The 24,400-nt window shown below is 50.1% G+C and overlaps 1 protein-coding gene across 5 annotated transcripts in view; it reads left to right on the top strand.

The window, feature by feature from the left end:
* The first annotated feature begins 4,082 nt into the window (after positions 1 to 4,082).
* MAMLD1 (mastermind like domain containing 1) overlaps positions 4,083 to 24,400 on the top strand; it is a 108,688-nt gene continuing 88,370 nt past the window's right edge. For all 5 annotated transcript variants that reach the window (XM_065916379.1, XM_065916378.1, XM_065916377.1 and 2 more), the window contains exon 1: positions 4,083 to 4,302. The gene's annotated coding sequence lies outside the window, so the exon portion shown is untranslated. The remainder of the gene's footprint in view (positions 4,303 to 24,400) is intronic.

Raw genomic sequence — 24,400 nt, 5'->3', positions numbered from 1 at the left:
GCCCAAGTTTTGAGGCCCAACTGCTTACTGCTCGGCCACTCTCTAGCCGCGTGACCCCAGACATGCCCCCCGCCCCCCGAGCCTCTCATTTCCTCATCGAGAACACAGATGACAACAGCTTAGCATCTACTGGGTAAATGGACTCATGCAGGTAAAGCACACGGTATACCTTGATGCATAGAGAGCTGTTAGCTCCAGACCTGGTCCACAATTGGGGCAACAAAAGGGTCTCATAGCCAGTCTATTCAATGAGTACAAAATCCTCTTCCTCACTGTCTCCTATTTCTCCATTAGCCTTGGAGTACTCAAGGCAAAAACCACAAGGGAACCTCTGTTTCCAACAGGAACTGAAAGAACCACAACACATCTGGGCCACAACGCCTCTTGGTGACATGATCTGAGACTGGTCTCACAAACCTCCTTAAAATATAACGACAGCTATGGGTCCCTTTCCCCATGTGTGTGTACAATCCTGTGGCCCCCAGAGTTTCCTGAAATGTTCCAGGAAAACAGATTCCTACTAACATTCAGCGAGCAGATATTCTGTGCCAGGTACCATGCCAGGAGCTACGAATTTGACAGTGAGCAAAACAGGCACTGATGGCAGCTCTCTTGGGATCTTACCTATAGACAGGTCAGTTAGTTAAGCTAGTTAACTACTAGAGAGAAAACAAAGGGAAGTGGAGGGGAGTGCCAGAGATGGCTATTGGGCTTTGAACTGTTGCATAGGTTGGCCAGGTGACTTCTGCCAAGGTCAAGATGAAAGGAAAGGAGGGAGCAGACCCAGTGGCTATCTGGGAAAGTGCATTCCAACACAGAGAAGAGTCAGTGCAAAGGCCCTTAGGACAGATGTGCCTTGTGTGTTGAGGAAGAGTCAGGAGGCCTGGAGCAGAGCAAGTGAGGGCAAGAAGGAAGATGGTATCATCCAGGTTGGGAGAAGTGGGGAGCCGCTGCAGAAGACCTTCCTGGGGCAGGGGAGAGGAGGACGTGGGAGGTAGGAAATGGCAACCTTTCAGGTGGCTACTGCAATAATCCAGCGGGAGATGCTAGTGACCAGGCACAGAGGGTAGCAGTGGCAGAAGGGCTAGGAGCGTGGGACCATTTTGAAGATGGAGACAAGAGAACTGTCTACCTTTCTGGATGTGGGGTGTGAGTGAAAGAAAAGAATCCAGGAAAACTGTAGGGAATTTGCAGGACGCAGCTGCGGTGAACTAAGGCGACAGACTATGGTAGGAGTGTGTTTCAGGGACGGTCAGGAGCTCGGCTCAGGCCACGTGGAGCTGGAGATGTCTAATGGCCATTCAGGCCGTTGTGCCAAGCGGGCCGTGGATCCTCTGGTACGGGTGTGCCTGTGATCTCCCTGACTCCCAGGCCTCGCGGGGAAGTGAGGACCACCTGGTCCACTGAGGAAGTGGAGAAGTGACATAAGGGTGGAGGGAAGGCTCCTGGGAAGGGATCCCCGTTTTCCACCCCCAGGATCAGTGCACTTGGCGGTGGGCGGGAAGCAAATTTTAAAACCACTCGCAACGCTCGGTAATAGACAACAGTTATGCCTGCTTCCGTTTTGTTTAATCCAATTTCCTTCTAGACGCAAATCTGCTCTCGCTTTACGGGGACGCGGTGGGTCTAGGATGATCCCAGTTCCCGCATGACCCCGATCCGTCAGAGCCCCGGGTCTCCAACTGCGGCCTAGTGGGGACCCAAGGTAAGGAACTGCGATCCGTTTCGATCACCAGAGCGCGATACGTTCTCCTGGTCGCTGGCCCTCTCCAGGGCAGCCCCAGCGGGGCCCGGCCAAGGTGGATTCCTTCCCAACAGCCCGGCAGGGTCACGCACCCTCGCCGCCCCCATTGGGCCACGCTCGCCCCGGGACCGGGACGGAGGAGCAGGAGTCCGACACCTGTGCCCGCGGCGGGGCGCGGGCGTGGCTCCTCCGTCAGGAAACTTCGGGAAACGCTCCGAGGTAGCGCTCTGCTCGGGCGCACCTACGCAGCCCACGACAGGAGTTCATTCGCTTCTGGGAGGGGGCTCGGCGCTTTCCTCGGGCCGAGGGCGTGGGCGTGGAGGGAAGGAGGGGCCGAAAGGGCGGCGGGCCCTCCCCTTTATTCCCGGCCCGCACCTCGGCCGAGTCGTGACCAGATGTGCTTCTAACAGGTCACTCCTCTGAGGTGCAGACGGGAGCCCGCAGGCCACTCGGGGGCTGCACTCGGCGTTGCTGCTGTCGGACCAGACGCGGCGTCCGCAGGCTGGGCTCGGGCCCCGCCGCCGCTCGGGAAGTTCAGGTTAGGAGACGCAGCCCAGATGGGGACCCTGGATGGGGGGCGCGGGCCAGACCCCGGGGGAGACGGGGAGGGCAGCCACGGGCCTTGGTGCCCGGGGGGTAGGGGGTGGGTAGAGGGCGGACGGCACGCTCCGGCTCGCCGCCGGGCAGTTCACGAGGAAGCCGTGTTGCTGCAGAAGCCTCAGGTGTCTGCCCTGGGATAACCCCGCGCGGCGCGAGGCCAGACCAGCCCAGATCCCGCGGGGGCTCCGCCGGCCCGGGGCCAGAGAGGCGGGAGACTGGCTGGCGCGCCCGGGCTCCTCGCCGAGCACGCCTGCAGGAGGCCAAGACAGGGTCTGCACGCGGGTGGGAGCTGGGGGGGCGGGGCCCCCGGGGGAGGGGCGCCTCTAGGCCACGAGCCGGGGGCGGGTGCAGTTCGGTAGTCCCGCCACCTGAGAGCCCGGGTCTCCACGGCTGTCACCACGGGACACCTTGGCCATTTGGGCGGGAGCCGGCGGGCCGACGCGGCGGCCGTGAGACCTGCGCTCCTTGCCCGGCAGCGGCCCGTGGAAGGTGAGCGCCCTCCCGGGGCGAGGGAGAGGAGGCCGGGGCCGCGGCTGGGGGTAGGTCTCTGCAGGGGAGGGAAAGGGGGACGGGCGTGGAACTGGCTACCTGAAGCTGTTACTCTGTCCCTGGTGACAAAAGGGGGTCCTCCGGGGAGCTGCCAGCTCTTATTCTCTCTCCCTCCCGCCCCCCACTGTGTATCTCCCTCTCCCCCCACGACCCCACTGTTTCTCGTTCCCCTACCCCCCACTGTGTCTCTCTGACCCCGTCCCCCACTGTCTCTCCGCCCCCACCCCCCACTGTGTTTCTCCCCCCGCCCCCCACTGTGTCTCTCCCACCCCTTGCCCTCCACTGTGTCTCTTCCCCCCCTCCCCCCACTGTCTGTCTCTGCCTCCACCCCCACTGTGTTTTTCTTTCCCCCGCCCCCCTCCCCGCGTCTCTCTCGCCCCTCCGCCCCGCAACTGTGTCTCTTTTTCCCCCGCCGCCCCCCTCTCCAACATTGTCTCTCTGGGATTCGATCTCGTGCTCTCTCTGGCCTCCCGCGGTTTCGGTTGGTTTGGCACGCGCTCCCCGCCCTGTAGCTCGTGAGTGCTGGTTCTCCCGCTCTCCCAGCTCGCTCTGCGTCCCACCAGGGCGCACACGGACGGCTCGCTCGGCCCAGAAGCGGGAAGTCTACCTGCCGCGCGCGCGGGGCCCCGCTTGCTGCCCTCTGGCCAGCTCCATCCGCTCGTGCCCGGGGAAGCTCGGTCACCCCGCTGTCGCCTCTGGCCAGCGGCGCACCGTCTAGGCAGGCCACCTGCCGCCTAGGGCACCGACCATCTCCCGCAGCGTGCGGAGCCACCGAGGTGAGTGTCCCCGTGCCCCTTCCTTGCCTCCCGTTGCTGCCCGGCCGCCCAGGCTGGAGTTGACTGGAGAAGCGAGGCGACCACAGGGAGGCAAACCTGCGGCCGCTTTCCTTTTCAAAGAGTGCCCAGACGGCCCGGTAGGCCCTTCTGGCGGTCGCCGCGCTTCCGCTGCCCCCGGCCCCGTGCGGGCCCGGAACTCAGCGTTTCGGGACTCCGGGTCCAGCGGGGTCGCAGGCGGGGCAGCGCGGCTTCCCCTTTAAGGCCGGAGCCGCTCGTCGCCTTGAGTGTGAGGGTGTGTGAGTGTGCGGCGTGCGTGTCTCCTCCTCCCCGAGTGACACAGCAGTGAGAAATGCCTATCAGTAACTTAAACCCCCGAAACTCCACCTTCCGGGCGCGCGGCGCGGAGCCGGGCGGTGGGAATGGAGCGAGCAGACTGAGGCCGCCGCTGCAGCGCCGCCGGCATGAACTTGGCCGCGAGCTGAAGCGGCCGGCGGCGGGCGAGCTCGGGGGGCACCGGCCGCTAGCCGGGGGAGATCTGCGACCCAGCCGGGCCGCTCAGCGGGCGCCGGAGGCCAGGCTGCCCCTTGGGCACTGCCCCCGCCGCCGCCGCCGCCGCGGGAGCTCCGCAGCACGGTAAGGCTGAGGGCGGGCGCGGGAGGTCCGAATGCTCTGGGGGCGCCGACCTGCACTTGTGGCCCCCACTTGTGACCTGCGTCGCGGAGGAGCGCAGGCCCCGGGTTACTGAGGGCCGGGGGACCCCGAAGTTTGCTCCGAGCACACGGCCCACCTGGCGCTGAGCGTGGTCGCCCGCTTCTCTAACTGGTCCGGCCGAGCGGAGCGCAGCTCGCATCGCCCGGGACCGTGGCCTGTGCCTGCACCCCGGCACCCGCCAGTTGTCTGGAATCGGGCAGGGGCAGTCAAGCCCTGAGGAGGGAAGGCAGAGGGGCGCGGGCCACTAGGGCTTCCCCGGCCGCGCTGGGCCACCAGGAGGCTCCCGCTTGGTCCCGGCGCACCCGGAGCCGCTCGCTGCCCGAATGCCACTGGCGACGCTGCCTTCGCATCCCGGCTCCCAGAGCCTGGGCCAGTCGGCAGTGGGCGCTGGGCGCAGGATTTACCCCCCACCCCCACCCGTGGCCAGTTTGCCGCCACCGAACGGGAGTGTGGAGTGTGTGCGCCCTGAGCCCGCCGCCTCTCGCTCCCTTCCCTGCCAAATTCTCCTCTGGAGAGCAGCCCCGAGCAGAGCTGGCGGCCGGAGGCAGCCCCGACTGGGCTCCTGCCCGGAGCTCCCGGCGCCCCCGCGACCCGAGCTCCCAGGCCTCGGAGCAGCGGCACAACCCAGCGCCAACAAGGGCGGGCGGGAAGCCCCCCGAGCGCCGCCAAATACTTTTCACGGCCAGTTGGCTCGGCCAGGCTCCGTCCCGAGGCAGCGTGTTGGAAGCCTCTTGGAAAGCTGGCTGATTTTGATCCGTGATTAAATGAGGACTGAGCAGACACTAATAGGATTAGATTGCCGAAAACTGCCCTGAAGTCGTCGGAACCTGAGCAAACAGACGCACTTTGGGCCGGGGTTTCGCTCCGTCGTGCCCCTACAGCCGGGTGCGGCCGTTTGGGGCACCCCAAATGTAGGTGTGGGTGTGTACGCGGGCAGGAGCACAGGATGGCTCAGGGACGTGGAGAGAAGCGACTTCACTTGCTGGGGTGGCTTGTCGTTACTCGGCAGCAGAAGGAATTCCCCCAGGGCGCCGTCCCCACGTCGAACGTGCCATTTGCAGGTAGCCGACCAAGGCCAGCTCCGGGACTTTGTGAGGGCGAGCGAGTCGGGTGTACCAGAGGCTGCTTCGCTGGAACAAAGACGCAAACTCTCCCCAAGCCTGAGCAATTTCGAAAGAGTTAGCTGGGAAGAGGAGAGGGACCGGGTCTCCCAGGGGAGAACCCGCGGGGATCGCGCCGCCCAGCCCGGGTCCCGCGGCCGGTGCGATCCGGTTCCCAGGCTTCGGCGAGCCTGCAAGCAGCATCTCAACTGGGCAACCCAGCCTTCCGCGGGCGCGGGCCCCCACCCGAGTGATCACGGACCAGGGGGTCGGCCGCGCTCCCGCCGGGGCTTCCTGGCCGCCACGGCCGCTTGGGGCTCCCGGAGGCCGTTCAGCTTCATCCCTCACCCCGCCTCTTCTTGTCTTTATAGATTCCCCCACTCCCTCCCATCCCCGTCGCCGCCAATTCGCTTTATAAAAAGCCCCTTTGTTTCCCTGGAGGCTCGAGAGAGGGAAGGGGAAAGGGACTCAGAGGCAAGGGGCGGGGGAGGCTGCCTCCCAGTGGCTTCGAGCTGCTTGGGACAGGAGGGCAAGTGTAGGCGGTGGGGGAGGGCGCTGGGTCTCGAAGCCACTCGACAGGAATCTCGGAAGGTGTGGGGAGCCCCCGACTCCTGGCGCCGGCAGTGCGCCGGGCAGTCCGACCATGGACACCCGGGGCCCCCCGCCGCCCGGACGGCTGGGCGGGCGGCTAGGCTAGCGGGCTGGCGCGGGGGCCTGAGGCGGCGCACGCTCCGCGGGATGGGCGGACGCCGCTCGCCGCTGCACTCGTCGGTCCCGGGCATAGGGGGCGCCCTTGCCTCGGTTTCGCTTTGCCACCCGCGCCCCTCGCCGTTAGGACTCAGGGTGTCTATCGCACCTGCTGACGGCTGAGACGACGGCTGAGACGACGGCGGCGACTCTGAGGCATTCGCCACCCCACGACTGCACCCCTCCCTCCTCCCGGGCCCTCCAGCGGCCCACAGCCCCCTACACAGGGGTTCGAACGCTCCGCGGGGCCCCTTTGCATGGAGGGAGGGAGTCGGGACTGCCACCTCCCCTCCGAGCTTCGTCAGTGGGGACGAGGGCGCACTTCTCGACTGTGACGAGCCGGCCGCCTGAGTAGGGATCCAAGGCCGGGCACTTGGGGGTGTTAAGAACCCACGGGTTCCCGGCATTAGTTGGAGTGAGGATTCAACCGGCCCCATCCCTGACACCTGCCCTGCTCCGCCTCCACCCCCCAAACTTGTGGGAAGTCGGTTTTGGGCTGAGGAATGTTAAACAGACTGTTTGCGGTAACCTTTAGCCAGCCTGTCGGCCTGACTGGCCCCGCCCCCGCCCCCCCATGATGGCTCTGCGGGTCTCCTTGTGAAGTTTGTTCAGAAAGGGAATACTGGCCATAAGAAAAACTGACAAATCAGGAGAAGCAGGTGGGGCCCGAACTCGACTGGTAAGTCTCCTGAGCAGATTCCTCCAGATCTCTTTTGCCGGTCTTCACCCCATCTTCTCGTTTAATCTCCTGGCCACGTAGTATGCGTGCCTTTTCACGTGTCCTCCTACTGCACTCTCCTCCGATCTCTGGAGGGTATTCGTAACTGTTGATCCGACATTTGTTCTCTGGTCTTTGGAATAGAAGGAGAAGCGTTAACTACCCCCACCCTCGAAACATGCACATCCCCATTGCATCTAAAAACCACAGGAAAGTACTCAAAGGGTAAACACGGGGTCTACCTTCTCCTCCCCCTTTGTGCTTCCCTTCTGGAACAAGATCATTGGAAAATAAAGCTGCTGATGTGCGAGATGGAACATATGGTGCCTCCATAAGAGAGAAGCTGAAATGGCCTTGAACCTGCCGGACAGACCAGCTGTTTGCTGCCAGCCCGAGCAGCTAATCAGCGACTTCCCCTTAAAGTAACAGCCCTCTTTTCTCTCTGTGACCAATGTGCATATTAAACAGGATATTCTCCGGAGGAGAAGCATCCCGGGCGCGCCTATATTGGTTTGTGCTTCGTTAGTTCTGCAAAGATCGTCCCTAGTCCTGAGGGCCTTTGGCCTCGTCCCACGCGTGCCTCCACTGCTTGAGCGTGTTACTTTCAGCACTGATGTATGAGTGTTGCTCAAAGTGGAACTTGGGAAGGAGGCGGGAGAAGGGAAAGAGCCAAGCTGAGAGATTCCAAGATGCCCAGAAGGAAATCTCTGTTTTGTTGGTACTGGCTTTAGAAAAACTAGCAATTCTCTCCCCACCTCTTAAAAATATCACAAAGAGCTGCAGCTTTTCCTTGTAAGATCTCCTTAGAAAGCATAGTCTTCTGCCTGGGACCATTTTCAGTTTTCTTTCAGTACAGTGTGTTTGGGAAAGGGGGAGGGGGAAAGAAAACAGTTTGGCATTGGAAAAAGAAAGACTTGAGGAGATAGGAGGAAATTCCATGTTAGGAAATCATTAGCAAAGGGTGACTTCGTCTGTTTTCCTGCCACTGACGCTGACAGTGACACAGATGTGTGGGTTGAAATAGGAACGTCACTGAAGTTTTAAACTCAACTAGGAAATAGCCTGTTGCTGGGGTGGGGGCGGGGGTCATACACTCACTGCATCTTAATGTAAGAGATTTACCGTGGTTGATTCTTTGCACTAAGGAAAGGGATTTTGTCAAGGTTGGCCAGCACATTTAATATCTTTTTTTTTTCCTTTTAAGCGGATCACCTAAAGGCTTAAAATATGCCTGTTAATAGATTGTCCCTAAGAAACTCAACTGCTGTTTAGGTTTTTGAAATGGGTAGAAAATGATCTTGGGCAAGTGGTTCTTCTGACAGCAGAACCACTCGCCTTCTTTAAAGGGGCTTCCTATCTGCCGTAAACTTTTTCTAAGAGTCTCATTTTTTTTTTTTTCTGCAGTGATGCATTTGAGAGATCATTAGCCTGGGAGCTGGGAAACTTGTGTTCTAAAGCAATTTTCCCACTAACTGGCACAGTGATCTTGGGCAAGTCCATCCTCCCTCCTTGCCCCCCCTCCCCCCACCATGACCTTGGAGTCCAAGTGCCTTCCAGCTCTAACATTCTATGATTTGTGAATGCAAGTCATCTTCTGGGGAACTGAAATAATATTGGGGTGGGGGCTAGATAGGTAAAGAAATGGAGCTGACATTTTGAGGGGCAGCAAGAAGGGAGGAAGAAAAAAGGACAAGAAGGTCAATCCAAACAACACAGAAGTGGAAAGTGTTCCCTCTCTGTGTCTTTCACCCATGTGAACTTCTAACCCAGAGCATGAACGCTGGAGGCTGGAAAGCAACCTGCAGGGTTTCCTGTCTGGTACCCCTAATCTGGTGGTCTGAGGACTTGCTGACGGCCAGCCACCTCATCACTGGGTTGGTTTCCAGATAACGGGACTCAAGCTCTTTGAAATTAGACTGGCATGTCTCCAAAGGACTCATCTAGTATAGGACAGATTTGGTGCTTTGCAGTTGCTCAGTCAAGGTTTTAAGGACAAAAAGGCCTTCCCCTCCACACATGTGCCCCACTGGAGCATGGGCTCTGAACTCACTGCTTCCTAGTCCAGCTGGATGTTTTTTAAAAGTCACATTTCCAACTTGGAGGACACAGCAGCCATGTAAGAATCTGCCACTGTCCTGCTTGATGTTAATATTGATTTTTTTTCTTTTTTTTTTTTTTTAACCGATCACATTATGAGGGAGGACCTTTTGTCCTCTGAGCTCTCTGGCAATTATTTTGCTGCCATAAATGTTGATACACATATAATGGATGTAACTAAAAAATCTCCTTATCCAAGCAGAAAAGGCTGAGTGTTTGTTGGAGCAGATAGAATGCTGAGAGCGTGAATAGACCAACCCAGATGTGGTTGGGGAGGGAGATAAATGATCGGGGAACAGGAGTCACTTACTATGGATCAGCACAATAAACTAATTCCCATCATACACCTCTCAGAACGCCAGCCACTGGGGTAACCTAGGCAGCAGCAGTCAACTGTACGACAGGAAAGCAGCGTCACCAAGCTCAGTGGGAACAGTCTGATTTTGCAGACACTGAGTCCAGAACTGTCTTCTGGAATTTGAGGCAAGAAACTTCATTAATCTGTACGAACCTGACTGGGTTTTATGGCAGTGCTTATTACTTGTTTCTGTCATCACTGTGTCATAATTTCATCTGCAAGTGGAGCAGAGGAAGAACATCGGGCTCTGGGGAGCCCTCGGGCAGTTAGTGGGGAGGGGATCCCTGAGGAGATGAGGGGCTTGGCTTGTGTTACACTATTTACCTGCCAGGATTTCAGTGCATAGTCCCATGGGGTCCTGCTCGCAAGAGACCAGCCTGGCAGCTGCAGCACCAGGAGCATTTTCTTCAAGGGGAGGGGATGGAAAAAAAAAAAAAACAGTTGGATTCCCTCCATCTCCCACTCCATTGCTTTCTTCTTTCTCCCCATTCACAGAAGCTCCCCAATTTCATCTGACCTCTTCATAATTCCCAAAGTGATCAGATTTGTCACTGTGGGGTGAGGCAAAGTGGGGGGCTTTGCTGACTGTGGGCTCCCCAGAGTGAAGCCTTCCAGGGACAGGGCTTAAATCCTGCCCAGCTTCAACGGGGCATCCCAACCACCTTCCCCTCCCAGGGTGCCCTGCTGCTTGCTCTGCCCAGTAAGTAACCCGTTAAGTGGGAAATGCTGCTTTCCTAAGACTGAGAATTGTTCCACAAGGCTCAGAGGAGGATGAGCTGAGCGTGAGCTTCCACCCTGTGCTTCTTCCTCTCGTCGGCCTGTGGGAGGATCTGGACTTGGTTTCTGCTGCTTCTAGAAGAGGCCCCTGAAGGCTGCAGGGTCTGAGCTGTTGAATGACATCTGCCTTGGAAGGACCCCGTGACCCCAGCTTGTGCCTTCTTCCATCTCTGGAGAGGAAGTGTGGGCCTTTTGGATCTAAAGGCCTGATGAAAGCTCTAAGCTATCCTCAATGCTTCAGACAATCTCAAGTCCTCTGTCCAACTGTCCCTAGCCCTCTTCCCCATCCTTAACAGTGCTTTTCCACTTTGCCAGTATTTGAACCTGAACCCCCCATGTCACACGAATGGCACAGGGGACAAGATCCAGCCTTGCCTTCCTTTTTGGAGACCCCCTGGCCAGGTGACCCCAGTTCCTGCAGAGAATTGGCACTGGTGAACTAATGCACCTGCACACGCAGATGCTTACAGAATGTTCAAGCTGGAAGAGGAAAGTCCCATGGGTGCTAAGCAGGCGTTCCAAACTTGGTACTTACCTGAGAGTGGGAGAATGGACTTCTCTTTCCTTAGGGCCCCCCTCACTGTGCCGCCTCAGGGAAGTCGGGCCTCCTCTCTGGGCCCCACTTCCTCTTCTGTAAAGTCACAGGGCTTTTCTCTTCCAGCTAAAATCGGAGGTTGTAAGTGAAGGATCAGACAGGGCTGAGGCTGTGGTGCCTCCAAAAGGCGTGTGTCATATCTTGTTTTCAAGTTGCTGATGGAGTGTGGGGCCACCAGTCCCTCAGAGGGCTTGGCTGGGTGGGCTTTGTTGGCAGTGGCAGGGGTTGTTTGGGTTTTGTTCTTAATGAGATCTCAGTGTGTAAGATCTGCCCCTGGAGGTTGCAACGCTGACTTTGGAATTTTAAGTGGGACAGTAGTTTCAGTGCAGTTGCCAACGTCACATGCTTTGCGTGTCTAATTCTGAGAGACTGGTGTGCTTTATGCTGGGTTTGAGAAGGAGGGCGTTTCTAAGCCACTTGTCTGTCAAAGATTAATTTAACCTCTAATTACTACATTTTCTTTGCAGTTTGCCACGTGATCATGTTGTAACAAAAGCTCAAAGAAGTATGCCATTTCATTTTGCCACTGCTCTCACATCCATGTGGAGGGATATGGAGTCAGATCGGACACACTTGGTGTTAAAATAATGGTGCTGACATTCGAATGAAAGTGAACAGTCTGGTTGTTTCTAGCGATCTGCCAGCGATGGGATACAGAGCATTATGGTTATATGTTATATTATTGTGGTTCTCTCAGCCACAGCCCTCAAAATGAGCCCTGAAAATATGGAGAGTGTCACTGCACTAATCCCAGCAGGGCAGCCAGTGCTCCGACTTATGGCCTGTGTGTTGCCTTTGGCGCATGACTAATGCCCTGCATAGGAGGGCAGCCTGGGAGCCCATCCTGTCTGCTAATAGGGCAGGTGGCGAGGTCTGGTTCCTCAGCAGAGGTGAGGCCATTATCAAATTGGAGCCTCCCAAGGGCCTGCTCCCGAGGCAGAACCCGTTCAGAGTGCAGTGGCAGTGAAATTGCAGGATTAAGCTACAGGGATGCTCCAAGCAGGCGGCTCTCCTTTCCCCTCCATTTGCCCCTCCCACCAGAGCAGCAGCCCCCTGGCAGCCCTGCAGGTCTCTTTATCCCCAAACAGCAGCAGTGGCTAATAGTCAGAGACCCCTTCCCCACCCCAAGGTGGCTGGGAAGTCTAGTTTCTCAGACAGGAGTCCTTCACATCTGGACACATGAGCTGGTTGTGGGGCCTCGCCTCCCTGCCCGCCCGGGGAAGTCATGCAGAGCTGAACTTGTACACACACACACACACATGCACACACACACACACACACACGTCTCAGGAGCTGAGAAGCATGATAGCATGATCCCGGTTCATACACACACACACACAGTCTCAGGAGCTGAGAAGCATGATCCCGGTTCATTTCATACACACACACGTCTCAGGAGCTGAGAAGCATGATCCCAGTTCATCCCAGTTCATTTCACACACACACACACACGTCTCAGGAGCTGAGAAGCATCATCCCGGTTCATTCCGGTTCATTTCACACACACACACACACGTCTCAGGAGCTGAGAAGCATGATCCCGGTTCATCCCGGTTCATTTCACACACACGTTTCAGGAGCTGAGAAGCATGATCCCGGTTCATCCCGGTTCATTTCACACACACACACACACACACACACACACGTCTCAGGAGCTGAGAAGCATGATCCCGGTTCATCCCGGTTCATTTCACACACACACACACACACACACACACACGTCGCAGGAGCTGAGAAGCATGATCCCGGTTCATTTCCTCCCCAAAAGGGGAGGCCCTTTGCCTTTTAGAACATGCTTTGACCCAGAAGTCAAGAACTAGAAGCTGGCACTGCCTCTCTTAATATCCTCATTCCGTCCTCTCTGGAAGGCAGGACCCAGACAGACAGGGCTAGGTCTGAAACCCTTGCTCCACCAGTGGCTGAGGACAGCTTGCCTGGCCTTTTCAGTCATGCCTTTGGGTTGGCCCTTTGCAAAATTCTAAGCACACTAGTTTTGGTTCAGTCCCCCAATATTTCCCTTCCTGCATCCTAGATCTGCCCACTCGCCCTTACCTGAAAAGGCACCGTCCTCACCCTCTGCGCCTTCATTTGATTCCCTTGTGCGTGTGCTGAATCGCTTCAGTCATGTTCAGTTCTTTGCAACTCTACAGACTATAGCCCACCAGGCTCCTCTGTCCGTGGGATTCTTCAGGCAAGAATACTGGAGTGGATTGCCATTTCCTGCTCCAGGGGATCTTCCCGAGTCAGGGATCAAACCCATGTTTTCTGTGGCTCTTGCATTGCAGGTGATTTCTTGACCACTGAGCCCTGTGATTTCCTTACTAGGGAGAATCTGGAACCTCTTACTGGAATTATGGGATGTAAGGGTTTTCATTCCTTGGCGAGCATGTGCTCTTCAGGGTGCAGGTAGGAGGGGTTCAACAGTTAGAAAGCTGCTTTGGGAACCCCTCCCCAGCCCCATGGCATCCTGCCCACATTAAGCTGGTTCTGTCCTTGAGATTGGAACACGACCAGGACCACCTGGCTGCCAAGACTCTTCTGAGCTTGATTTCATGGAAGCCAACCCTGGCTGGTCTCTTGAGCCCAAGTTCAGTTCAGTTCAGTCACCCAGTTGTGTCTGACTCTTTGCGACTCCATGGACTGCAGCATGCCAGGCCTCCCTGTCCATCACCAGCTCTCGGAGTTTACCCAAACTCATGTCCATTGAGTCGGTGATGCCATCCAACCATCTCATCCTCTGTCGTCCCCTTCTCCTCCTGCCCTCAATCTTTCCCAGCATCAGGGTCTTTTCAAATGAGTCAGCTCTTTGCATCAGGTGGCAAAAGTATTTGGAGTGTCAGTTTCAACATCAATCCTTCCAATTAACACCCAGGACTGATCTCCTTTAGGATGAACTGGTTGGACCCCCTTGCAGTCCAAGGGACTCTCAAGAGTCTTCTCTAACACCACAGTTCAAAAGCATCAATGCTTCGGTGCTCAGCCCTGTTTAGAGTCCGACTCACATCCATACATGACTACTGGAAAAACCATAGCCTTGACTAGACGGAACTTTGTTAGCAAAGTAACATCTCTGCTTTTTAATATGCTGTCTAGGTTGGTCATGACTTTCCTTCCAAGGAGTAAGTGTCTTTTCATTTCAGGGCTGCAGTCAACATCTGCAGTGATTTTGGAACCCCCAAAAATAAAGTCTGCCAGCGTTTCCGGTGTTTCCCCATCTATTTGCCATGAAGTGATGGGACTGGATGCCATGACCTTAGTTTTCTGAATGTTGAGCTTTAAGCCAACTTTTTCACTCTCCTCTTTCACTTTCATTAAGAGGCTCTTTAGTTCTTCACTTTATGCCATAAGGATGGTGTCATCTGAATATCTGAGGTTATTGATATTTCTCCCGGCAATCTTGATTCCAGATTCAAGATTGTGCTTCATCCAGCCCCGTGTTTCTCATGATGTACTCTGCATATAAGTTAAATAAGCAGGGTGACAATATTCAGCCTTGACATGCTCCTTTACTGATTTGGAATCAGTCTGTTGTTCCATGTCCAGTTCTAACTGTTGCTTCCTGACCTGCATACAGATTTCTCAAGAGGCAGATCAGGTGGTCTGGTATTCCCATCTCTTTAGGAATTTTCCACAGTTTATTGTGATCCACACAAAGGCTTTGGCATAGTCAATAAAGCAGAAATAGATGCTTTTCTGGAACTCTTGCTTTTTCGATGATCCAGCAGATGTTGCCAATTTGATCTCTGGTTCCTCTGCCTTTTCTAAAACCAGCTTGAACATCTGGAAGTTCATGGTTCATGTATTGTTGAAACCTGACTTGGAGAATTTTGAGCATTACTTTACTAGCGTGTGAGATGAATGCAATTGTGCAGTAGTTTGAGCATTCGTTGGCATTGCCTTTCTTAGGGATTGGAATGAAAACTGACCTTTTCCAGTCCTGTGGCCACTGCTGCGTTTTCCAAATTTGCTGGCATATTGAGTGCAGCACTTTCACAGCATCATCTTTTAGGATTTGAAATAGCTCAACTGGAATCCCATCACCTCCACTAGCTTTGTTTGTAGTGATGCTTCCTAAGGCCCACTTAACTTCACATTCCAGGATGTCTGGCTCTAGGTGAGTGATCCCACCATTGTGATTATCTGTGTCGTGAAGATCTTTTTTGTACAGTTCTTATGTGTATTCTTGATCCCCAGATCATATCTAAAACGATTCCTGTCTCTCTCAAGCTGGGTCAGCTCTTTGCCTTGTGTGGCTCACAGACTTCTTTGAGAATTAGATGCAATGCTGTGTCTAATTTCAGGGGCTCATAGACCTTTCTGGAAGCCCATTCATGGCTCCCTCAGGGGTCCTTTGAGATGGGTGAAGAATGCTTCAGCGTGGCACCTTGGGCTGTGCCACATTGTGGCGTCATTGCTGGTTACCATTTGGACAGAAATGCTGCGCTGTGGTGGGAAGAACAGTGAATTTTGCCATTGGTGCAAGGTGTTGACCACCTGTGGGATTTGTTCAGGTTCATGAAGCTGCCCTCAGTGTCTTCATTTGTCAGATGGGTGTATGAGAAGGCCGGCTCTACCTAGCTTAATGGTATCATGGCAGATTCCAGCAAGATGGTGTTGGTAAGATGGTTTTACAAACAGCAGGCGTGGGCACACTCTCGGGTTGCTGATTGGTTACTCTTCATTTTACCTTCCCATTTGGCCCAAGAAATTAAAGTAAAGCAGGTCTCTTTCGACATGAGCAGTCCTTTTGTCCTTTCCTTTGAGATCGGGTAATTTATACACAGGCAAGTTAGCATAAGAATCTGGATTGGGAGGAATAGGGCACGTGTGTCTTGGGATTTAGACAGTTCCCAAGGCCATGCCTGGTTAAGGGTCCTGCTTGCCCTGCCCTCTTTCACTCTGGAGTGGGTCCAGGGGGTGTGTCTCTGGCCCAGCACCGTGGAGGAGGCTCCGCGTCTGCCTGCCATGGAAATTAGCAGATGGGATCTGCAAAGGAGCTTGGGCTTTCCCTGTCCTTTATAAAGAGCAGTGCTGGTTGACTTTGGACTGGATTGCAGACAGACTGAGGTGTACCCACACCCTTTCTTTCTTTAGTTGAACCAGCCAATTCCCCAGGCTGGCTCAGTGGAGAGGATGATGAACATGGGTGCTCAATACTGGCTCATCATGTGGTGTGGTAACCATACCCCATCCTTTGCTGGAATGTCTCAGCCTTAGCCTTATTGTTTATCTGGAGGGTAGGAATCATACAGGCCCCTGGAAAGCAGATAGCTGAACGTTGAAAGATACTGAAAGTGTTAGTTGTTCAGTCATGTCTCTTTGGGACCCTATGGACTATAGCCCACCAGGTTCCTCTGTCCATAGGATTTTCCAGGTAAGGATACTGGAGTGGGTTGCCATTCCCTTCTCCAGGGGATCTTCCTGACCCAGGGATTGAACCCAGGTCTCCTGCATTACAGGCGGATTCTTTACCAACTGAGCCACCAGAGAAGCAGATGCCACCTGGTAATTTCAGACACCATCACATCATCAACTGAAACAGCAGTGCTTCTTCAGTCAGAAAGTATGGCAGTTTGTGTTTGCCCTTTGGCAGATTCCCTGTTTGCAACCAAATTTCTGAGTCTGGGAGCATCCCTATTTCCACAGTGGGAAGAATATTCACCTAGGAGTTGGCCAACTTGTGCTCCAAGTCCAGTAGGAGCCTCAGTTTCCCCATCTGTACAGTGAAGGGATTGATGAGGGGAATCGGAACACTCTGCCCCCATCTGCCATTTCATGCTTCTCTGAGTTTCCAGGCTTCCCTGGTGCCTCAGTAATAAAGAATCTGCCTGCAGTGCAGGAGACCCAGGTTTGATCCTTAGGTCAGAAAATCCCCTGGAGAAGGGAATGGCCACCCACTCTAGTATTCTTGCCTAGAGAATCCCCACAGACACAGGAGCCTGGTGAGCTATAGTCCATGGGAGTCACAAAAAGTCAGATATGACTGAGCAACTAACACTTTAATTATAATATTTGAAAAGCAGAAATCATAATTTGTTTTTGAAACGACCTGAGGCTTAAAAGAGTGGGGGTTTCATTTTAGTTTGGTAGGTGGAGACTGTGACTGTTACAGAGAAGAGAAGACTTGCAGAAGTTTGGGTAAAAACAAAAAGTGGATATGGATTTATGTAGGGTCAAAGAATGGGCTTCCCAGCTGGTAAAGAAACCACCTGCAATACGGGAGAACTGGGTTTGATCCCTGAGTTGGGAAGATCCCCTGGAGAAGGGAAAGACTACCCTCTCCAGTATTCTGGCTTGGAGAATTCCATGGACTGTATAGTCCATGGGGTGGCAAAGAGTGGGACATGACTGAGAGACTTTCACTTCCAAAGAATGGGGAAAGCATGAGTTCCCTTAGAGACCTCTGCTTTTACACATGAGGATGCTGGGGCTGGATCCCCCAGCAAGCCACCAGGAGCTGAGCTGACCCTGGACTCAGGCATTCCTGCTCTCAGCCCACTTGGGGGCTCTTTGCCCCACCCCATAGTTCATAGGTCCTTACAGAAGAAGCACCCAGGCTTCCAGCTGGGCTGGGCCTGTAGTCAGTAGAATAGAAGATTGAGAGATTTTCATTTCTAGCCATCAAATAGTAGCTTATCAAAAAGGGATTTTTGTCCCCATCTCTGTCCCCAGCACCTGAGTTGTTTGCAGCTAAATACTTTTGATGGCCTAGTTTTAAATGATTTTAATTTAAACATGTAAGATGCTTTGGGTTTGACTTCATATTTGCAAATTTTCATTATGAGAGAAATAAAAGAACAAAGCCCGCAGCCCCACCCCACCCCTGATTTTTGCAGTGACTAACAGTTTGTCTTGTCTAAGAGAAGCTTTTGCACCACTGTTTGCACCCATACTACTCACCAGGTTTGCTTGTTTGTTAGTTTTCTAACCATATAAATGTATTGGCCACCTGTACTTCATGGGGTTCTTATGAACTGTACCCAGCTTGTCCCCACAGGGTCAGCAGCTCTAGGACTGTTTCTCTTGGATCCGGCCCAACCAGCCACCTCTTCTCTGGGCCTGGCCACCACCTCCTCTGGCCTGGGACAGGACTACTGTGGGGATGTAGAGTTGGAGAGATCCTGGTCTGAGAGGGAGGCAGCCTGGATGCCAGGCTCAGCTCTGCTGCCTCACTGTGTGGCCTTGGATAAGTCTCTTTCCCTCTCTGAGCCCTGTAGGTCACTTGACTACAGTGAGGGGCTGGCCTAGAGGGATGGTGGGCTCCCTGAGATTTGTCTTTTTATTGGTTTGGATTGTTCTATTTGGAGAATGTGATTTGACCAGTGGATTATATGACCTTTAAATCTTTTCTTGTGGTTAATTTCAGTAATTGTCTGAAAGAGGAAGGGAGACATCAAGTCCAAAAAAAAAAAAAAAAAAAACGATGAAAATCGCTCTAGCACTTTTAAGTATATGTGCTTCTCTGCCCACATAGTTCCTGAAGGCTGTCTGCCTTTTGGAAAAATGTATCTATTCCCTCCCCCTCACATAGATTTAAGAGCATTGGCCTTGAAATCAAAGCAGAAAGGGAGGTGGGAAAAGAGGGCAGTGCCTAAGACCCTTCTCTCTCCTGTGGACCCTGTCGGGGTTGAAGACGGGGATATCGGGCTGCCTCTCCTTTCCCCCTTGAACAGCAGGAAAGGTGGGGTCAGGATGAAACTGGAACTTGGATGCTGGTCAGTTCAGGAACTGTTCAGAAATCATTTTGAAAAGCTGATTCAGCAAAGATTTTGTGTGTATGTGTCTATTTTGTGCCAGGCACTGTTGGAAAATGAATGTATGGGGATGAATGAATGGGTGGACAGATGGATGGAAGGTAGAATAAGCAGATACATGAGAGTTAAGACGTAAAAGACTACTAAATGCCCATGGTGAAAGAACTTATGCCAATTAATGATGTGTCAGGGATATAAGAGTGACCAAAACAGAAAAACCCTCATGGACGATAGTCTTGTGGGGGAGACAAATAACAGCAAGATTAATATGTAAAAACTATAATATGTTTGAAGTAATGTATCTTGAAGAAAAATGAATCAGGGAAGCAAGTTGGGGGATGTTGGGCAAGGGTGCACTTTTGTTTTCTCTTTAGTAGGTACTTTATTTTTATTAAGTTCAGTTGATTTACAATGTTGTGTTAGTTTCTGGTGTATAGCAGCTGTTCTTTTCAAATTCTTTTCCATTGTATTTTATTACATGATACTGAATATAGTTCCCTGTGCTATACAGTAGGACCTTGTTGTTTATCTATTCTGTATAGATTTCTTTGTATCTGCTAATCCCATACTCCTACTAATTTATCCCTCTCAGACCCACTGCTCCACAGTGGCTGCATCAATTTACATTCCCACCAACTGTGTAGGAGGGTTCCCTTTTCTCCACACCCTCTCCAGCATTTATTATTTGTAAGCTTTTGACGATGACCATTCTAGGCAGTGTGAGGTGATACCTCATCGTAGTTTGGATTTGCATTTATATAATAATTAGTGATCTTTTTTATTAGAGCATCTTTTCATGTGCTTGTTTGCCACTGGTATGTCTTCTTTGGAGAAATGTCTTCTGCCCATTTTTTATTGTTTTTTTTTTATATTGAGCTGTATGAGCTGTTTAACTTTGGGCAGCCTATATGTTGATGCTCAGGTCTATGTTCCCGTGTTGCTGGAGAATTTTCGTGGTATGTCTTGCTCTGGAGCTTATTGGCTCTTGGGTGGTGGTTGGTTTGAATATTTTGGACATTAATCCCTTTTTGGTCACATTGCTTGCAAATATTTTCTCTGATTCCAATTTTGTTTGTAGTTTCCTTTGCCATGCACAAGCTTTTAAGTTTAATTAGGTCCCATTTGTATTTTTGCTTTTATTTCCATTACTGTAGGAGACAGATCCAAAAAAATATTGCTGTGATTTATGTCAAAGAGTATTCTGCCTATGTTCCCTCCTAAGAGTTTTATGGTGTCATGTCATTTTGAGTTTGTTTCTGTGTGTGGTATGAGGGTATGTTCTAACTTCATTAGTTTACATGTGACTGTCCTGCTTTCTCAACACCACTTGCTGAAGAGACTGTCTTTTCTCCATTGCATATTCTTGTTTCCTTTTTCAAGATTAATTGACCATAGGTGTGTGGGTTTATTTCTGGGCTCCAGTCTGTTCCATTGATGTTTGTTTTTGTGCCAATACCACACTGTTTTGATTATTGTAGCTTTGTAGTATTGTCTGAAGTCTGAGAGGTTTATGCTTCCAGTTCTGTTCTTTAAGATTTCGTTGGCAATTCTGGGTCTTTTTCAATTCCGTAGAAATTTTAGGATTATTTGTTCCAGTGAGAAAGCTCATGGTTATTTTGATAGGGATTGTATTAACTCTGTAGACTGCTTTCAATAGTATGACCAGTTTAACAATATTAATTATTTAATTATCCCAGTCCAAGAGCATGGGATATGTTTACATTTCTTTGAATCATTTTCAGTTTCATTTATCAATGTTCTATAGTTCTCAGTGTATAAGTTTTTTACATCAAGGGTACACTTTTAAATATGGTGGGCAGGAAGGACCTTGCTGAGAAGGTAAGATTTGAACAAAAACTTGCAAAACTATTTATCAACTAGGCCAGTTCTGCCTACAAGAAATATAATGCAAGTCATAATCACGAGCCACACATGCAGATTAACATTTTTCTAGTGGCCACATTAAAAAAGTAAAAAAGAAACAGATGAAACTAATTTGAAAAATATATTTTATTTAACCTAATCTATCTAAACTTATGGGGTTTCCTGTGTGACTCAGTGGTAAAGGATTCACCTGCAATACGGGAGACAGAGGTTTGATCCCTGATTTGGGAAGATCCCCTTGAGAAGGAAATGGCAGCCCACTCCAGTATTCTTGCCTGGAGAATCCCGTGGACAGAGGAGCCTGGCGGGCTACAGTCCATGGGGTTGCAAAGAATCGGACACGACTGAGTGACTAAGCATATACACATACCTTCTTTGGAGAAATGTTTGTTCAGATCCTTTGCTCATTTTATTATTTTTAAAGGTTTTTTTAAAACGTGGACCATTTTTAAAGTCTTTTATTGAATTTGTTACGGTATTGCTTCTGTTTTCTCTTTTTTTACCTTTTGATTTTTTGGCCATGAGGCATTTGGGATCCTAGCTCCCTGACCAGTGATAGAACCCACATCCCCTGCATTGGAAGGTGAAGTCTGAACCACTGGACCACTATGGAAGTCCCTGCTCACTTTAAAATGGGATTGTCTTTCTATTGTTGAATTTTAAGAATTCTTTATATATCCCAAATACTTAGACCCTCATGGGTGGTGGTGGATTTGTTTCTAAGTCATGTCCAGCTCTTGCATAGCCCTCCAGGCTCCTCTGTCCATGGGATTCTCTAGGCAAGAATAGTGGAGTGGGTTCCATTTTCTTCGCCACTAGACCCTCATACATTATATGAATTGCAAATGTTCTCTTCCATTCAATGAGTCATTTTTACACTTTTATGATGGTTATTATTTGTAGCACAGAAGTTTTCATTTTGATGAAGTCTGATTTATGTATTTTTTCTTTTTATCACTTGTGCTTTTGATAGCATGTCCAAAAAAGCCATTGCCTAATTCAAGATCACAAAGATTTATTCCTGTGTTTCTTCTGTGAGTCTGATAGTTTTAGTTCTTACATTTAGGTCTGTCTTCCATTTTGAGTTAATTTTTGTGTGTAGTGAAAAAAGAGTCTAACATCATTCTTTTGCATGTGGATATTGAATTGTCACAACATCTTTTACTGAAAAGACTTGTCTTGACACTCTTGACAAAAATCAGTTGAGCACAATTGTAAGATTTATTTCTTGACCCTCATTTCTTTTAAAATTTAACTATAGTTTATTTACAGTATCATGATACTTCAGGTTACAGGTTATTACAAGATAATGAATATAGTTCCCTGTGCTATACAGTAAATCATGGTTGTTTATCTGTTTTATATACAGTAATGTGTATCTGTTAATCCCATACTCTTAATTTACCTCTTCCTCTTCCTGTTCCACTTGATAACCATAAATTTGTTTTCTTTGTCTGTGAGTCTGTTTTGTAAGTAAGTTCATTTGTGTCATTTTTTAGATGATATATATAAGTGATATCATAGAATATTTGTCTTTCTCTGCCTGACTTAACTTAGTATGATAATCTTTAGGTCGATCTAGGTTGCTGCAAATGGGAATATTTCATTCTTTTTATGACTGAGTAATATTCTGTTGTTTATATATTTAACATCTTCTTTATCCATTCATCTGTTGATAGACATTTAGGTTTGCTTCTGTGTCTTGGCTATTGTGAATAGTGCTTCTATGAACATTGGGGGTGCATGTATCTTTTTGAGTTAGAGTTTTCTCTGGGTGTATGCCCAGGAGTGGGATTGCTGGGCTGTATGGTAACTCTATTTTTAGTTTTTAAACCGTCATACTGTTTTCCATAGTGGCTGCACCAATTTACATTTTTACTAACAGTGTAGGAGGGTTCCCTTTTCTCCACACCCTCTCCAGCATATATTATTTGTAGACTTTTTGATGATGGCCAGTCTGACAGGCATGAGGTGATACTTCATTGTAATTTTGATTTTCATTTCTGTAATAACTAGTGATGTGCATCTTTTCATGTGCCTCTTGGTCATCTGTATATCTTTGGAGAAATGTCTACTAAGGTGTTCTGCCTATTTTTTGGTTGCATTTTTTTTTATATTGAGTTGTATTAGATGCTTGTATATTTTTTGAAAATTAACCCCTTGTTGGTTGCATCATTTGCAATATTTTGTCCCAGGCTGTAGATTATCTTTTCATTTTGTTTATGGCTTCCTTTGACTGCAAGGAAATTCAACCAGTCCATCCTAAAGGAAGTCAATCCTGAATATTCATTGGAAGGACTCATGCTGAAGCTGAAAGTCCAATATTTTGGCCACCTGATGCGAAGAACTGTCTCATTTGAAAAGACCCTGATGCTAGGAAAGATTGAAGGTAGGAGAAGGAAACAACAGAGGATGAAATGGTTGGATGGTATCACCGACTCAATGGACATGGGTTTGAGTAAACTCCAGGAGTTGGTGATGGACAGGGAGGCCTGGTATGCTGCAGTCCATGGGGTCGCAAAAGGTTGGACATGACTGAGCAACTGAACTGAACTGAACTTGTGCAAAAGCTTACAAATTTGATTATGTCTTGGCCCTCATTTCTGTGTCGTTGATCTATCTATATGCATCTATCCTTATGCCAGTAGAGGGCTTCCCTGATAGCTCAGTTGGTAAAAAATACACCTGCAGTGCAGGAGAGCCCGGGTCAATTCCTGGGTCAGGAAGATCCACTGGAGAAGGGATAGGCTACCCATTCCAGTATTCTTGGGCTTCCCTTGTGGCTCAACTGGTAAAGAATCCACCCACAATTTGGGAGACCTGGGTTGTAGACCTGTTGGCTCAGAAGATAAAGCATCTACCTGCTATGTGCGAAACCTGGGTTTGATCCCTTGGTTGGGAAGATCCTCTGGAGAAGGAAATGGCAACCCACTCCAGTACTCTTGCTTAGAAAATTCCATGAATGGAGGAGACTGGTAGGCTCTAGTCCATGGGGTCGCAAAGAGTCAGACATGACTGAGCAATCACTTTGAGTTAGAGTATTGTGTTTTTAATTTCAGAAATTTTACTTGGAATTGAACATTACCAAATGTTCATTGTTGGTATATAAAAATATGATTGGTTTTTGTTTGTGGATATTATATCCTCCAACCTTTCTGAACTTGCTGAACTACTATTAAGTAAGAGTTCTACAAATTCTTTTGTCAAGTCTTTGGACTCTTCCATGTAGACAGTCATGTTGTCCGCAGATAGGGACAGGCATTGTTCATCCTTTCTGGTTTGTATGGCTTTTGCTTCATTCTCATACCTATTACAGTAGCTAAATTACAATTATTTTGTTGAGTAGCAATGGTGAGAGCAAACATCCTTGCCTGGTTTTCTTCCGATCTTAGGGAGAAATCATCCAGTCTCTCTCCATTAAGTATAATCTTTATATCAAGATAAGGAAAGTTGTCCTTTTTTATTCTTTTATGAGAGTTCTTTTTTTAATCAAGCACAATACAATCCTGTGATTTTTCTTATTTAGCCTGTCGATATTGTGTATAACATGAATTATTTTTTCTTACTTTGTTCTTTTTTTAAATTATAGTTGATTTACAGTATTTTGTTAGTTTCAAGTATACACCAAAGTGATTTGGTATGTGTGTATATATGTATATATATTCTTTTCTTCAATTAGTTTCCATTATAGGTTATTATAAGATGTTGAATATAGTTGCTTGCTATACAGTAAACCCTTGTTGTTTATCTAATTTATATATAGCAGTGTGTATCTGTTAATCTCATACTCATAATTTATCCCCTCCCTTTTCCCTGTTTAACCATGTTTGTTTTCTCTGTCTGTGATTCTGTTTCTGTGTTTTAAATAAGTTTATTTATACTATATTTTTAGATTCCACATACAAGTGATATGATATTTGTCCTTCTCTTAATTTTTAGAAAGTGAAACAGCCTTGCAATCCTGGGATAAACCTCAGTTAGTCATTGTGT

The sequence above is a fragment of the Muntiacus reevesi genome, chromosome X, assembly GCF_963930625.1.
Source record: "Muntiacus reevesi chromosome X, mMunRee1.1, whole genome shotgun sequence".
NCBI classification, from domain to species: Eukaryota; Metazoa; Chordata; class Mammalia; order Artiodactyla; family Cervidae; genus Muntiacus; species Muntiacus reevesi.
This window is presented reverse-complemented; position numbering and strand designations above follow the sequence as displayed.